The 17,711-nt window shown below is 46.7% G+C and overlaps 1 protein-coding gene across 4 annotated transcripts in view; it reads left to right on the forward strand.

Moving 5' to 3' along the window:
• SLC2A9 (solute carrier family 2 member 9) overlaps nucleotides 1-17,711 on the forward strand; it is a 257,130-nt gene that overhangs the window by 99,336 nt on the left and 140,083 nt on the right. The window lies entirely within an intron of this gene.

The raw sequence follows: 17,711 nt of genomic DNA on the forward strand, positions 1-17,711 counted from the left end.
TTGGAGGTGAGCCCTTCCTCCAAAGGCTTGTCCGTGGTGTTCCTGAGCACGCGGGCCTCTCACTCACCACTGGAGGGCAGTTATCGAGTTCCTTCGAGTGCGTTTGATTTTTTGTTTTTTTCCAGAACATAAAGAATACATAACAAATGCAAACCTTAACAGAATGTTCAGATCCACCCACCCGATAACTGTTGTCAGCAGCTAATTTGTATTCATTTAGGCGTTTTTCTTTGCTTCTACAAACTCATATAAACATATAGTTGTTGTTGTTTTTGTTTTAATGGAACCATGCCACACGCATTGTTCTGCAACTTGGCTGTTTTCACTTACTGTATTTGGGGCATCTTTCCAAGATGTTTTGCTCTGCTCTACCTCACTCTGTCTTTCCTACATAAACATGTAGTTGCACAGTCTTCTGTTTTGGGAAGCAGGAGGGCCTGACTTTGAATCCCAGTTCAACAGCTGACTTGCCTTCTCTCCTTGGCAGGAAGGAAAGCCTCGCCCGGGTTGGGGGTGGGGGGAGGGTGATGAGGGAGGGGAGGACCTACAGAGACCAGAGAGAGGCCTGGAGGCTGTGGCTCTCTCTCTGGGTAGAGGGGAAGGGGATGACTTGCTGTCGGAGCGTCCCGCCGGGATGAGGGGGGAGAGCGTGGCCTCCCCGCAGACAGCGGAAGGTTGGGGGGTGGGTCGGGAGGAGGTGAATCTCGGGGTGATGGGGGTGGTGCCTGCCGCCTGCCACGTCTGGCGCTTGAGCGGAGCACAGCTGACCAGCCCCGTGAGCGGCGCCCCTGCTCCAGCGATAGGAGTGCTCATGATAATGCGCACGTCTCGCGCGCTCGTTGTTTGTGCCGTCCCGAGCCTCACGGCTGCTCTGTGGGCGGCTCCCCTCTGCAGCTGTGGACGTGGAAGCAGAGAGAGGTGAGGTCAGACCTGACTCGTGGCTGAAACCGGAACCTGGGTCTGTCTGCTTCCAGACCCACGTATGGGGCGTGTCTCACACAGCTAAGAAGGGACACGCTGGGTCCTCTGGGAGCGGGAGCAAGATCCCGACACTGATTCTCACGTGCGCGTTCTTTCCGTGCATCAAGCAGTTCTCTGACACCAGCCGGGTGTCCTGTGAATCCACGCAATTCTGACACCATCTACCTGGACGCAGTGTCAGACCCCACAGGGTAAGGGCTCAGTCCCACGAGGCTGTCCCCACTTCAGAAGCCAGTTGCAACTCTAGGTTGTCCCCTGTGCTTCCGACCGACTGGCCATGAATCAGTGGTTCCTACGACCTTCTCCTTGAGTTGGGTTAATTTGCTAGAACAGCTCACAGAACACAGGGACCCATCGACCCACGAGATGACGGGTTTCTCACAAAAGGGTAGAACTCAGAACAGCCAGAGAAAGGAGACACGCAGGGGAAGGCAGAGGGAGGGGCGTGGAGTTTCCCTCCCCACTCTGGGACGTCACTCTCCCAGAATCTGTGTTCGCCCACCTGAAGCTCTTGGAACCCCATCCTTTGGGGGGTTTGTGGAGGCTTCCTTACAAAGGAATGATTGATTATATCATTGGCCATTGGCGACTGAACTCAGTCTCTGTCCTGTCCCCTCCCTGGAAGTTCCGGGTCACTTGGTTTTCTCCATGGTTACCCAGCCCCCTTCCTCAGGTGCCTTCCAAAGTCACTTCGTTAACATAAATGCGGGTGTGGCTTAAAGAGGTTTGTTATGATTATTGAGACACCTTTATTACTCTCATCTCTTAGGAAATCCTAAGGGTTTTGGGAGCTCTGTGCTAGAAGTGGGCAGGAGACCAAATATATGTTTCTTTTTTTAAATCACAATAAGACAGTAAGAGCTTAGCCTGGGAGAATACCAGCCCCTTTATGCCTTACCCTTAAGAAGCCGAGGGCCAGCCCCTGCCTCATTCAGGGAAGGTTTTATAAGCTGAGGATTATGATAAGATTATGGGAGCTGGATGGCATTTATCCCTTAAAAATGTTTTTGGGGGCACCTGTGTAGCTCAGTTGGTTAAGCATCTGACTTCAGCTCAGGTCATGAGCTCGCAGTTCACGAGTCCGAGCCCTGCGTCAGGCTCTGTGCCGACAGTTCAGAGCCTGGAGCCTGCTTCGGATTCTGTGTCTTCCTCTCTCTCTGCCTGTCCCCTGCTCGTGCTCTGTCTCTCTTCTCAAAAATAAATAACAACATTAAAAAAATGTTTTTGAATGTTTGCTAACACTTTTTATTGTGGTAAAATATACATAAGGTTGACCATTTGCAGCATTTTGACGTCTACATTTCCATAGCATCGTACGTGACTTTTTATACTTCACCTGATGGAGGTCACTTCCGAAGCATCTACTTCTGATCTTTTATTATCAACACTTTGGGGTTATTATGGCCACGATTTTTTTCTCTTTTGCAAAAACAGAAATAACGCACACTTAATATTTGTGGTTGCCACACGCATGGTGATTTCTAGAATTAGTGCAAGCAGGTGGGAAACAATCTCCTTACCAAAGTGAGATCCCACATTAGAGAGGCTCTTTCGCTTTTTGTTTTCAAAATATTTTAAAATTCTGAAAGTCAATGTTATGTATGTGGCAAAAATAAAAATATTATAACAATCACAGCCTCTGTTCTTACATGTAAAAATGTATTTATTTTTTAATGTTTATTTATTTTTGAGACAGAGAGAGACAGAACATGAGTGAGGGAGGGGCAGAGAGAGAGGGAGACACAGGCAGCAGAGAGAGAGGGAGACACAGGCAGCAGGCTCCAGGCTCTGAGCTGTCAGCACAGAGCCCGACACAGGGCTTGAACTCGTGAGCCGTGAGATCATGACCTGAGCCAAAGTCAGACACTCAACCGACTGAGCCACCCAGGTGCCCCATAAAAACATATTTTAAAGTCAACAGAGAGACCTGTTGTCCTCCCAGAGTGAAAAAGTAAATAAGCATCTGCTTCAGTAGAGGTTAAGTTTTTCTCTTTCAGGGGGAATTCCAATTCCTTATTGGACTCCTCTCTTGTAAATCAGTGTCTGGTCCTTTCTGCCACCAGGCTGGGGTCCCGTCTCAGCTCAGGTTGCTGTCAAATACCAGAGGTTGGGCGGCTTGAGAGCAAGAGAACTCTTCTGCATGTCGCTGTCCAGTTCTCCCAGCGCCATTTGCTAAAGAGACTGTCTTTTTTCCATTGGATGCTCTTTCCTGCTTTGTCAAAAATTAGTGGGCTGTGCGTTTGTGGGTCCAATTCTGGGTTCTCTATTCCATTCCATTGGTCTACGTGTCTGTTTTTCTGCCAATACCATGCTGTCATGATGATTACAGCTCTATAGTACAGGCTAAAGTCTGGGATTGTGATGCCTCCCGCTTTGGTTTTTTTCTTCAATAGTACTTTGGTTATTTGGGGTCTTTTGTGGTTCCATAAAAATTTTAGGATTGTTTGTTCTAGCTTTGAGAAGAATGGCGGTGCAATTTTGATTGGGTTTGCGTTGAATGTGTAGATTGCTTTGGGTGGTATTGACATTTTAACAATATTTATTCTTCCAATCCATGAGCATGGAATGTTTTTCCATTTCTTTGTGTCTTCTTCAATTTCCTTCATAAGCTTTCTACAGTTTTCAGTGTACAGATCTTTTACATCTTTGGTTAGGTTTATTCGTAGGTATTCTATGGTTCTTGGTGCAACTGTAAATGGGATCAGTTTCTTTATTTGTCTTTCTGTTGCTTCATTATTGGTGTATAAAAATGCAGCTGATTTCTGTGTATTGATTTTGTACCCTGCGACTTTGCTGAATTCATGTATCAGTTCTAGGAGTCTTTTGGTGGAATCTTTCAGGTTTTCCAAGTAGAGTATCATGTTGTCTGTGAAAAGTGAAAGTTTGATTTCTTCTTTGCCAGTTTTGATGCTTTTTATTTCATTTTGTTGTCTGATTGCTGATGCTTGGACTTCCAGCACTGTTAACTAGACCACTTTCTTAAACTGTACACAAAAATAAACTCAAAATGTATGAAAGACCTAAATGTGAGACAGAAAACCATCAAAAACCTAGAGGAGAAAGCAGGCAACAACCTCTTTGACCTCAGCGACAGCAATTTCTTACTCATCACATCTCCAAAGGCAAGGAAATTAAAAGCAAAAATGAGCTTTTGGGACCTCATCAAGATAAAAAGCTTCTGCACTGCAAAGGAAGCAATCAGTAAAACTAAAAGGCAACCAATGGAATGGGAGAAGATATTTGCAAATGACATATCAGATAAAGGACTAGTATTCAAAATCTATAAAGAACTTACCAAACTCCATACCCGAAAAACAATCCAGTGAAGAAATGGGCAGAAAACATGAATAGACACTTCTCTAAAGAAGACATCCAGATGGCCAACAGACACATGAGAAAATGCTCAACGTCACTCATCATCAGGTAAATGCAAATCAAAGCCACCCTGAGATACCACCTCACACCGGTCAGAGTGGCTAAAATGAAAAAATCAGGAAACTATAGATGCTGGCGAGGATGTGGAGAAACGGGAACCCTCTTGCACTGTTGGGAATGCAAACTGGTGCAGCCGCTCTGGAAAACAGTGTGGAGGTTCCTCAAAAAATTAAAAATAGATCTACCCTAATGACCCAGCAATAGCACCACTAGGTATTTACCCAAGGGATACAGGAGTGCTGATGCATAGGGGCACTTGGACCCCAGTGTTTATAGCAGTGCTTTCAACAATAGCCAAATTATGGAAAGAGCCTAAGTATCCATCAACTGACGAATGGATAAAGATGTAGTTTATATGTATACAATGGAATACTACTTGGCAATGAGAAAGAATGAAATCATGCCATTTGCAGCAACATGGATGGTACTGGAAGGTATTATGCTAAGTGAAATAAGTCAGTCAGAGAAAGACAGATATCATATGTCTTCACTCATATGTGGAACTTGAGAAACTTACCAGAAGACCATGGGAGAAGGGAAGGGGGAAAAATAGCTATAAACAGAGAGGGAGGGAGGCAAACCACAAGAGACTCTTAAATACAGAGAACAAACTGAGGGTTGGGGGGGAGCAGGGCAGAGGGGAAAATGGGTGATGGGCATTGAGGAGGGCACTTGTTGGGATGAGCACTGGGTGTTGTATGTAAGCCAATTTGACAATAAATTATATTAAAAATAAAAAAAGAACGAGAGAACTTAGTCCTTGAAGTTCTGGAGGCAGGAAGCCTGGGATCTGGATGTCAGCGCGAGCAGGTTCTGGTGAGGGCCCACTTCCTGCCTTGTGGACGGCCGCCTTCTCTCTGTGTCCTCAAATGGGGAGACAGATCCTCTTTCTCATACAGGGCTCCACCCTCATGACCTGATCACCTCCCAGAGGCTCCATTCCTAACATCATTGCCTCGAGGTGAAGTTTCAACATGTGATTTTTGGGGGGACACCAACATTCCATCCATAGCAGGCCCTTTGGTCTTTCGTGAACCTCTGTCTTCTCCTGTCATTTGCTCACTCCTTTACCCGTCCAGCACACTCTGGAACACTGAGCTGGATGCTGGAGCTGCAGCTTTGGGCACGTCCACAAGCTGGGTATATTCTGCACCTTTATGATGACCACGGTCCGCATGGACTGTGTGACCCTGGGAAGGTCACCCGCCTCCACGAGCCAGGGGCCCCCTTGGTGGCAGGCATGCTTGCAGGTCCTCGAGCTCCACTCCAGCACGCCTTCCTCTGGGGAGCTCCTCTGACAAACAGTGACACTGTGCAGAACGTCCCCAGAACAGACACCCTGCACACGTCCCCGTCCCATGCTTTATTTCTGTTGGCTTCGGCTTCTTTTCCCTCCAGTAGATCCTGTCTTGCAGACGTGTGCGTGCACAAAATCCAGAGGTTTGCAAGTTTATTCACTCATCCAGAAAGTGTTTTAGACAGCTGTTCTGTGCCACGTGTTGGACTGGTTCCTGGTAGCCGTGTACAGAGGTCAGACTAGTCCTTGCCCTTGGGGAGTTCACAGGAAAGACAGGTAACCGAAGATGACCAGCACGATGGGGGAAAGGTAGGACACTATCCTAGAGCGGGTGCCAGGAATGGTTGGTTGTCCTGTGAGAAGTGACATTTAAACTCATGCCTTGAGGGTTGGTAGGATTTACCCAGGCCAGGAGGGTGGGGGCAGACAGAGGAGAGTGTTTCAGGCAGAGGACACAGTATGAGTGAAGGCCCTGTCATTTGTCTAGAGGCAAAACCCCAGGGGCACTAGGGCACTGAGAGGGAGAGGGGTGGGGGCATGGAAAGGCAAGCGGGGGCCACACACTGTGAGTACAGTGAAGGGCAGGCAAGATGAGGGGCTTCAGTGGCCCTGTGATGGCTGGGGGGACATGCCTTGTTCAGTGAGAGCAGCTGCTACTGTTTCCGTGACAGATACTGGGCTGCAGGCGATCAGTTTTCTGATTTTCAAGAGAAGTTAGAATCCAGATCTTCATGTCAAATTTCTTGATTTTTGTAAAAAAAGTTTTACTTATTTATTTTGAGAGAGAGGGAGAGAGCAGGGGAGGGGCACAGAGAGAGGGAGAGAGAGAGAATCCCAAGCAGTTTTTGCACTGCCAGTGCAGAGCCAGACGTGGGGCTCAATCTCACGAACTGTCGTATCCTAACCTGAGCAGAAAGCAAGAGTTGGATGCTTAATGGACTGAGCCACCCAGGTACCCCTACTTCTTGATTTTTAAATATTGGAAACCAGTTGACCTTGAAAAAAACCCTCCCATTTGTGGTCTGGATCCTGCCTCGTGGGCCACTTTTCACACACCTTGATGAGGAGCGTGGGCACCTGTGGAGGCTTCTCTTCATTCGGGAGCACTGAGCCATCATCCACCAGTGGCAGTAGGACAAGATGTACACTTAAAAGAAAGACTTGGGCTGCCACGTGGAGAGCATATTGGATCCCAGCCAAACCCGGAGAGACTGCGCTGGTCCGGTGGGGAGACAGGAGCTTGGTTTCGAGTAGTGGCGGGGGACAAGTGGACACGCTCGATGGGGAATGGCGGCGTGCCTTGTTAGAGGTGGGAGGAGTCAGGATATCTCCTGGTGTGTGGCAGGTCAGCCGGGTAAAGCGGGGCACCAGATGCTGAGGTAGGGAGCCCCGGAGGAGAAGCAGCTTCACAGATGCAGCTTCAAAGATGACAAGGTCACTGAAAGGAACCGTCCAAATCACAGAGCAACTTGAAGGTGGAGCTGACTTGAGGCCCCGGGTACCTGGATTCCCAGGCAGGTGCTCCCTCAGCAACAGGTGCGCAGGCCCGCCTTCTGGCCCCGAGCCAGCTGAGCAGGTGTGCCATTGGTGCCCAGGGACTGTCTTTTCCCATCAGATTGGATTTTTCCAGCATCTTGGACCTGGCCACAGGCTGTTAACTCGGTGAATGCCTTATTTTCAAACCCATGCTCCAGGAAGACGGATATTGGGCTTCTGGTACAGGAAGGAATGTCAGATCAGAACTTTTCATTCATCTCAGTGGGGATTGGTGGTATTCTGGCTACCTGAGACGCACAGTTATTTCACTGAGTGTCAGAATCTCATTTTCTCTATGTTCATCCTGTTTCTCAGTTACCTTCAAAGACAGGGACAACTCAGCTTGTGAAAAGAAAAAAAAAAGTAAGAGGAGAAGGACTGCATTTACATGCAAACAATTGCTTTGAAATGCAGAGGTTGGAGGGAGTAGTGGGAGGACTTTTAGCACAGTCGCCAGAAGGCCAGATGGGGAAGTGAATGTGGGAATTAACACTTGTGCTGCGAATTTAATCAAACACACATTGTAAAACATGTGGGAGTTGAACATTTATGTGACATTTTATGCTTCCAAAGGATATTTTGCAAACATATTAATTAGCTATTTCTCCTGCAGTGAGGAAGAAGAAAGGCACTTCCATGAAAATTGTAGGCAGAAGTGGGAGAAGACAGGGGAACAACTTGGGGCCGTAAATGCTAGGTTTCGACCACCTGGGGAACATCCGTGGTGGGTGAGCTACCAGGCCAGGGAAGACCTGTGCCAGTTCAGGGCTCATCATTGTTCTACTGGGGACACACTTCTCCCACGACTGACATCCGTTGTGTTCTTTTGTAGAAATATTGTGGGCTCAGCTCAGAAAATTTGAAAAACAGCAAGAAGGAAGTAAAGCCACTTGAAATTTGGCCATGTTAGGGGAGGATGGTACTTTTTATTTTGGTCCGTTTCCTTCTATGTTTCTATGTATCTGTTACACGGTCGAGATTACTGTGCCTAGCTTTGTGTCCTGCTTTTAAAGAATCACTTACCACCATATCAGGTTCCTTTCTCTGCATCACTAAAGATTCTTTACAAGCACATTCGTAAACTGTAAATAAACGTTTCATTAGCATCATCGGGTTCCATCACAAAGGGGTCTAGGAAGCCATTGTCGGGTATTGAACTCATTTGCCTTTTGAATTTTCACTGTGAATAATATTGAAACAGACAGCTCTTTCATAAATCTTTTTTCCCTTGTAAAAAAGTTTGTATTTAAATTCCAGTTAGCCTACACCGTAATATTAGTTTCGGGTGTGCAACATAGTGATTCAACACCTCTGTACAACACCACGACAGGTGCGCTCCTTAACCCCCGTCACCTATTTCCCCCAACCCCCCGCCCCCACATAAATCTTTTAAGTCTTTTCTGTTAACTTATGTGCTTGATTTTTATGACCGTGATGCATCCATACCCATTATATATAATGTGAAAGAAGTTGGAAAATGAAAACATTAAAGCTTCTATACTTTACCATTTCTGGATAAACATTCTAATTTTTAATTTTTCTTTCCATTAGTTTTAATCATATAATCTTGCCCCCACACACGCATTTAGTTCATTACATGTGTATATCTTTTTATATGCTGATTATTTTGCAACATTATGTGGAGAAGAAGTCATGGGAATTATTTGGCATGATAATATTAATAATTGTACAGTATTTTGTTTTATGAGTTATGATCATCTGTTTTATTGTTCTTTTATTTTCTGGACATCTGGATTGTTCTGGTGTTTATTAAAGAAACACTGCAGTTTGAAAACTTGAGATGAACAGTCCTCTGCATAAATCATTATTCAGCTCTCTAATTATTTATGTGGGTTAGTGCCCCAGAAATGGAAACAGTAGGTCAAAGAATATAAATTTATTTAAGGCTTTCATGCATATTATCAAATCTTTCCCCTGAGGGGCTGGCTCCATTTTCTTTCCCACCAGCAGTGTTCAAGAGCATACCTGTCCCTATACCTTTGTCATCCACAAGACATTTAAATAACTCTGGTATTTTATAGGAGAAATAATATAGCATCACATTATAGTATGATTTTGTGTTTATTAGTGAGATTAGATATTTCATAAGTGCCTGAGTTTCCTGTTGGTACTATAAGAAATCACCACAACAGAGGCTAAGATGTGCTCTCTCATATTCCCGGAGGCCGAAATTCCAAACCAGTTTCATGGGGCCAAAATCAAGGTGTCAGAAGGTCTGTGTTCTTCCAGGGGCCCTAGAGGAGACTCTGTCCCCTGCCTCTTCCAGCTGTGTGGCTGTCTGCACTCCAAGCTCTCTGTGGTCACATTTCTTCCTGGGTCTTCCAGGGTCAAATTTCCCTGTGTCTCCCTCTTATAAGGATTGCACTTAGGGCCCACCCAAGTGTTCCAGGATAATCTTCCCATCTGGAGATCCTTAACTACAAAATTATTTTTTTGCCACATAACTTACTTCCAGTTTCTGGGATTAGACTGTGGATACCTTTTAGGAGGTCCTTGCTGAGCCTACCACAATAAGCTGGTTTTCAAATGTTTCTTCTGTAAATGGTCTATATAGTCACGCATCTTCCTTACGCGGCTACTGGGATGTTAAGGATTCTGTTAGTAACTTTTACGATCCCTTTTGCTATTAGGAATATTAACAATATCCTTTATGTCATTTCCTTTTTACATTTAATTTCCTTTTTATTTTCAATGTGTGGATTATAAAATATTTTTATGTATCAAAGGCTTTCTTCTCCTCTGAGATTTCTTCTACTTTTTCTTTAAGTTTGTTTATTTATTTTGAGAGAGAGAGAGAGACAGAGAGAGAGCGAGCACACACACGCAGGGGAGGGGCAGAGAGAAAGGGAGAGAGAGAATCCCAAGCAGTTTCCACACTGTGGAGCCTGGTGCAGGGCTCGATCTCATGAACCGTGAGATCATGGCCTGAGCCAAAATCAAGAGTCGGATGCTTAACCAACTGAGACACCCAGGCGCCCCTCTTCCACTTGTTTTTAGCTTAGAAATTTCTTCCCCTCTCAGAAATACAATGAGTATTCATCTGTATTTATTTGTAGGTTGTTTTATGGGAACAGTTTTTACATTTAATTCTTAAAATCTTTTGAGTTATTCCAGAACATGGCGTAAAGCATTTAAATGTAGCATTTCCCCATCTCTCTTCCCACTCTTCCTCAACTACTCACTAATTCAGACCACCTTTCCCCTATTGATTTTTGGGGTTGCCTTACCCACACGTTCCATTTGTGATACACATGAGCTTCTGCTTCTGGACTGTCCACTTTGTTCCTCTTGAATTTCTGTGGTGAGGGCCCACCCCTGCTTTTTTCATTATTGTCACTTGAGTGTATATTTCATACTGCCGTCACCAGTCTTCGTTTTCAAAACTGTGTCAGAAACATTCACTCGTGTGTTCCTCCGTGGGAACTCTGAACCTTTCCTCCTTTCCCAGCACAAACAAAAATGTCACTGGAATCGAACTTTTGATTGGAATTGTGTTAAACCGATTCGTGAATTTGGACTCAGTCGAGACTGTTTTCCCTAATTTATTACTTCCGCTGAGAAGCGTGCCTCCCTCTGCATTTAGGTTTTCTTTCTACCACTCAGTTGTTTTTGTTGCTGTTGCATTCCTAAGAACTAGAAACGGTAATTTTCTTATTAATTGCTTAGGTATTTTGTAGCAGGTTGCTGCTACCGGAGGTTTTCCCATTATGGTTTCTAACTAGTTGTTAAAGTATGGGAAAGCTCCTGACTGTGTGTGGTAATCTGGAAGTCTCTGCTGCTTGCTCATAGTTCTGTTTCTTTGTTTGCTTACCTAGACAACTCAGATGGACGTTTATTGATAGCATCTGCAGCGAATGCCAGTTTGGCCCCTTCTTTTCTAACAGTGACGCTTCTTAGTCTTTACTGACCTCCATGTCTTCTTGCGTTGGCCACGGTGTTGACTGGAGGAGGCATTTTTGTTTTTCCTGATTTATTGGGAACACCTGTTGTGTTTCACTACTGGCTATATTAATTTTTATTAATTTGAAATGGATATTATTTATCCTCGTTAGGAATTATCTGTCCCATCTTGGTTTTTGTAGATGATCAGCAATGCGCAAAATATGCCCTGATTTCTATTAAGCTATTGATGCTTTTGTGTTACCAGTCGATTATCAGATGTGTTATAACATTAGAATGTCTTATTTTAAACCATCCCTACATACATTCCTGGGATACGTCTTCCTTGGTTGTTGTGGAATATTTTTACATGTTGTTAAATTTGATTCACTCATATCTTGTTTAGTGTTTGTATACTTACGTCAATAGATGAAATCTGTCTGGAGCTTTTAATGTTGAACCCATATTTTTTTTTTATCTCTTTTCACCTTTCACTCTTTCTAGAGCAGATTCTGTAACATTAGTTGGTATCAAAAGAACTTACTAGTAAAACAGTCTCGACCCAGTCTTGTCGGGAAGAAATTCTTTGAAGAAGCTTTATCAGTTTCTTCTTTAACAATCTAATCTATTTTTTCTTGGGTCAATTTTGTTCATTTCTGCCTTTTCAATAAAGTTATATATCTCATTGACACTTTTAAATACGTCTGCAGTTATGTATACAACTCTAAGTTTTAATGTCCTCTATGTCTATATATCTTCTCACTTGATCTAATTTGATTTATTGGACTTTGCTGTCTTTTTTAAAACAAAACTTCCAACTCGTTGCCTCTAATTTTGTTATTTGAAAGACTAAACTCTGTTACTGATTTTCCTGCTTTCCAGTTTTATAAATTTCTGCTTTTTTATTATTATTTATACATTTTTTCCTTCGAACAGAGATTTGCCAACATTCCTGAGATTGTAATATGCCACTTTCTCAATGTGATTGTTTTCTAAATAAGTTGTCATTTTAATTTCATATTCAGAACAATCACTTAGAACAGTGTTATGAATTCTACCTCAGGTAGATGTGACTTTGTTATTGTCGCTCATTGCCAGTTGTGTTTTGTTGCATAAAGAGAAAGCAACCCATTATGTCTCTTTTGGCAAACAAATTGCGGTTATTCTGAGGTCGGTTTGTGATCAGCCTGGATAAATGCTGCACGTTTGCATAAGTACATAGCTCATTCTTACAACGTTATACCATGCACACCTGGCATTATGAAATGATCATGATTTCATCACAGTAGTTATCGCTGATCTACAAAATACAAAGAAAGGATCTCATGGCAGAAAAATTCCCCATGAGATTAAGAAAGGGGTGAAAAATGTGATTCTGTAATAGAATGAGCTCCAGAGAGAAGGTCACGGAACAGCTCCAGCTGCCGTGTGGGGTGGTGCAGGGCGGTGTAGGGAGGGCAGTGCCGTGTGGAGCCGTGCGGTGAGGGGTGGGCAGGGCGGTGCAGTGGGCGTACGTGTTGTGGTCCCAGCACCACCACCCAAGCACTGAGGGATTTTGAGTAGGTTACTACACCTCTCTTAGCCTGTTTCCTCACCTCTTCAATGAGGTTACAATGGCATCTGTTTCACGGGGCCTTTGTAAGATTTGGAGAAGGACACACATGCCAGGGCCTTGGAACCATGTGTGCAGCTGGTGCTAAGTTGATGTCAGCCAACATCTCATTTAAACCACGGATTTAATCACGGATTGGAAATACGTATTACTACTTTCTGTTTTACAGATTATAAACTCGGGCTCAGAGAGGTTTAGTAATCACCCAGCGACTGCAGCAAGGAAGCAGTGGGGCCTAAGCTTCCTGGCGTGGAAGCCCGTGACCTCTGTGCAGTAGAACCAAAGTCCTGACTTGTTGACGGAGAGGGAAGGGGGGTGTCCCCAGAGCTTAGAGTCCTGGATAGGAAGCCAGACGGGGCGCAGTCCTCTTCCCAATCCCCGGGCGCCTGAAAGCACTTACTTTCTGAGAGCTTTTGATCTACAGCTCTCTCGGCTTCAAGCCCTGGAAGGAGAGAGAGCTTGATTTTTGTAAGACTGTAAGGAGAAACTCGTTGGTCTGTGTTAAAGTGATTTCAAGCCCCAAACAGCCCAACATTTTTATGCTTCAGTGACTTCGAAATCGCACCTCTCCTCTTTGAAATGAAGAATCTCATTTTGGGTGTGACCCAGATGCTTTCTGTAGCCAGAGAACACACTCAGCGGGGCTGGGAGCAGCTCCCGGATGGGTTTCCTTTGAAGGGAAACAGGAAACGAGAAAATTGGAGACTGTCACCTCTGCACGCTCACTTCAGAGCCGCTCACAGGCTGATGTCCGTGCTCCTTCAAATGACATTCAGAGACGCGAATCTTCTCTTTTAGATAATTCAGGCTTTTCAGATGGGGCAGTTCGAGTCCTGTTAGCTTCCGGACTCAGCTGTAATTCATAGCCTGCCTCTCGAATTGTGGTCCCTGCCCAGACCAATGCCTTCTGAATCTCAAATTCTGGGGTTGCAGCTCAGCGATCTGTGTTTTAACCAGGCCTCCAGGTGCACCTGATGCCTGGTCAAGTGTGTGAACTCCTAGAAGAGTGATTCAGAGCGAGGACCCTGGGACCAACACGCAGGTTAGGATCTCAGCTCTTATACTTACTGGCTATGTGTCTTGGGGCAGGTTGCTCACCCTCTCTGTGCTTCAGTATCTTTGTGAGTAAAATGAAGATAAAATGTGCACAACTCACAGAGTTGTGAGAATTTACCTTCTCAGGATGATTCAGCCTGGCATTTAGGAGTCAGTCCCTCGGTATTAGCTCTGTGTCGTTGTCCTGCGGGTGTAGGATGTGTGCTGGACAGTCTACATGCGTCACCTCTTTGCCGTGCACCTTCAGGGTTGGTCGTTCTCACGTCAGTCTTCCCCAGACAGTCCCCTCTCAGACACTCTCTTCGTCCCGTTTCAGAGTCCAGTGGTCCTTCCCCTGCTGGTCGTTTCCAGGCACCGAGGTCAGAGACCTCATCTTTGAACTATCCTGGGTCTGAACATGGTGTCAGTGACACTGAGATGCTCCCTAAGTGTGGAAGGAATGCACAAACCTTCCGTGACCTTAGAATGGTGAATACCGCAACCCATGAATTTTCTAACGCTTCCTCACCCCCATGCACACAAACAGACCCCCATGCCACCTGCTGAGAAATAAGTGTATGGGCAAGACTGAGACCACGGACTGCTCAGAGTAGTGTGACCTTGGGCGAGTGACCTCTCCTGACCCCGAGCTCCTCATCACTGAGAAGAGGGGCTTGGACTGAAGTCGCCCCAAGGCTCCTGTCTGCTCGAGCTTCTGGTTTGACAGCTCCAGCGGCTACAGCCATGTGGTGATGCATGTCCCTGGCCTGGGGCACCTGGGCCCCTCAGCTCAGCTGGCGTCTCACTCTGCAGGCAAGGAAGGTTGGAGGGATACAGAGATGCGTTAACAGTTCTTGAAGCCATGCCGTCTGGAATCTTAAAGAAAGTCTTTGAAGCTTGCCTGAACTTTGCTGTCCCGTCTTCAAGACAGCCCAGGGGAAAGCGAATAATTGAGCTGCCCTCTGGGTGCGTGGCCTGGAGTGGGTGTTGCAAGGCAGAGAATCCCCAAGCCCGCGTGGGGAAAGGTGAGTGGCTCTGGAGATGGCTTGGCCAAGAGGCTCCTGCCCTGCGACTCTCTTGGCCCCGACCACCAGTCTGGAGTTGCCGTGGGGCAAAGCCTTGAAGGCAGAGGCCGTTGGGCAAAGGTCAGGCCGAGAGCAAGGTCTGCACCTTCACACCTGGGCCCGGAGAGCCAAGAGCTGACATTTGTCGTGGGCCCCTCCGCTCTCAGCTCGGTCCACGTGTTACTCGTGGAGTCTGTGCAGTGACCCTAGGAATCAGGCACCGTCGATATCCTCCCCATCTCACAGGTGAGAACTGAGCCACAGCGTGAGATTAACGAATGTGTTTCAGGTTCACCCAGACAGCAGACAGCAGAGCTGGGTTTGAGCACAGGGTACTGGAATCCCCCCTGCTGTTGCCATTTCGGCCTTGGCCTTCTGGGCAGATCCCAACTCGACAGAAGCAGTTGCATCAAGGCGCTCCCAGTCCGTGGGCAGCTCGTCCTGAAGGACACAGATCAGAGACACATCTAGGAAATCACGCAGTAATAAATGCTCTGAAGCAGAACAAAGCCAGGAGGAGGGAGGGGGTGGCAACGCAGGCTGCTTTAGACAGGGTGGCCGGTAGGGGGAGGCCCCTGGCGCTGAGAGGAGCAGGAAGCAGGGGAGTAGATGAGACAGATCTCTGGGAAGCAGGTCTTAGCCCTTCCCCAGAGATGTCTCTGCTGGAACCCTTTCTGAACCTGGCTTTTCCCCTCTCCCTGCTGCTGCTGCCTGTCTCCCTCCAAGTCTCAGTCTCATTCAGCCCCTTTCTCCCTTTCTCCCACTGATGCCCCCCAATTCAGGCCCTGTTCCTTCCTCCTCTGGACCACTGCAGGTGACTCAAGTCTATAATCTCCTACATCCGTAGTAATTCTGATCAACTCGTTTTGCTCAAATGAAACCAGTATTTATTGAGTGTCCACAGTGCATCAGACCCCCAGAGGTAGTAAGGCAGGCAAAGTTCCTGCCTGCAAGGAGCTCACACTGCTGGAGGGGCAGATGGAAGGGACAGCAGACAGTGAGGCCCATGGAGGGGGGGATCCCGAGGATGAAAGGATCAGGGAGCAGCCCCAGCACAGTAGAGGAGGCCCAGGGAAGCCTTGAGAAGGTGGTGTCCGCCCTGAGGGTTAGGGGATGGCTAGGTAGCCAGGTGGGAGGGGAAACGCCACCCCAGGCCAGGCAAACAGCCGGTGCAAAAAACCAAAAACAAGACAGAGAGAGAGCTAGGCGTGTGAAAAAACCGACAGTGCCTCAACAAGAGTGCCGGGGAAGCCACAAGAGATAAGGGGGACGGGTCAGCTGGGGCCACACTCACATTCTGCCCGCCCCCGCACGCTCCTGCCATTTCAGGCCCGCCCGCCACACCACCTTCTTCTGGCAGTGCTTTGGTGGGCTTGCGCCACGCCCCTCAGTGGGAGGGCACAGAGCATGGTGGAAAATGCTCCGACCTGGAATTCAGAAAGCTGTCGATTTCCTACCTCTGCCACTTTGTAGCTGTGTACCTTGAACAAGTTCCTGCAGTTCTCTGAGTCCCAGTTTCTGCATCTGTAAAATGGGCCCAATAGTGCATGCTCGATGGCGTTATCGCAGCCACTGAAAGACATGCTGTATGTGAAGTGCTTATCACTGTGTTCTGAAACACTTGCCACCTGGTGATGCAGTGGATCCTGTGTCCACCCGATGAAGCCCGTTTCCTCAGTCTGGCATTCAAGGCCCCCGAATTTGGGCCCCGTCTCCAATCCTAACGCATCTCTTCTCTAGCAGCCTTCAACTATCCATGCTTTCCCGGATGCCCCTTCTGCTCTCCCACCATCCTCCCTGCCTGGTACCATTTATTCTGTCTTACCTCTTTCAATCCACATCACTTAACCTTTGAGAAAGGCCCAACTCGAGCAGTTACAAACTCCGGAAAAGAAATATGATTTAACAGCCTTTCTGAAAATAGAAAGGAGAGGCTAAACACCACTTGAGCCTGGCCTGGTGCTCCCAACAAAAGCTTTTCACTCGCTCTGTTGAATTCCCATAATAGCGTTTCCCGGGCCTTCGGTCTGATAGGGCAGCACTGGGACGTGCCCTTTCTTACTGCTTCCCTCCGAGTTCACATTGACTGTAATCTCTTGAGGGGCTGAGCCTCTCTCTTTTGGATTCACCTTTCTCTCCCTGCATTGCCTGGTGGGGAGTGGACGTCACTAATATTGTTGACTGACTGAAAAAGCATTTCATCGAGGAGACTAAGTAGCCTCTTCTATTAGCTTAACCTGATGAAGGGGACTAGCAGGGGCTAGTGACGGTGAGGATTGTCTTCCAGGCACAAGGGCCTATTCTGTTTCTTTGGTGCCAATCTGTGCAGTTTAATGGAGGCTGAGAGACCTGGTAGGTGCAGGGCCCAGGGGAGATGCAAACCCAGACACTGTGCTTCCATAATTAGATGAGGCAGATGTTGCTTCTGGCAGATTTCAAGTCCTACTGTTGGAACAATAACACTCCTCTCATGTGTAACTTGACCTCTGAGCTTCTCAAACGGCCCTCACCGATAATAATTCCTCTCTACGCTTTGAACACTGTTAGCCTGGGCCCCTGCCCAGGAGAGCTTGGTGTGGAACATAACACACACACACACACACACCCAGCTATCTGTCAGGTCTGGGATGTGGCTCAGCACCTCCCTGAGACATTCACGTTGCTCAGGCCCAGGACAGTTAGGTTGTGTGGCTGAATCACAGCAAAGGACCCTGAGCATATAAACCAGAGATTCAGCACCCAGAATCTCAGTGGGGTGCACAAAACTCCAGAAAAGCATCCCAAATAAAAATTACTTCTATCTCAACCTGATACTTAAAACAAATTTTTCGTTGTTTTAGTCAAAACACTA

Source organism: Panthera tigris, chromosome B1 (genome assembly GCF_018350195.1).
Source record: "Panthera tigris isolate Pti1 chromosome B1, P.tigris_Pti1_mat1.1, whole genome shotgun sequence".
In the NCBI taxonomy this organism is placed as follows: Eukaryota; Metazoa; Chordata; class Mammalia; order Carnivora; family Felidae; genus Panthera; species Panthera tigris.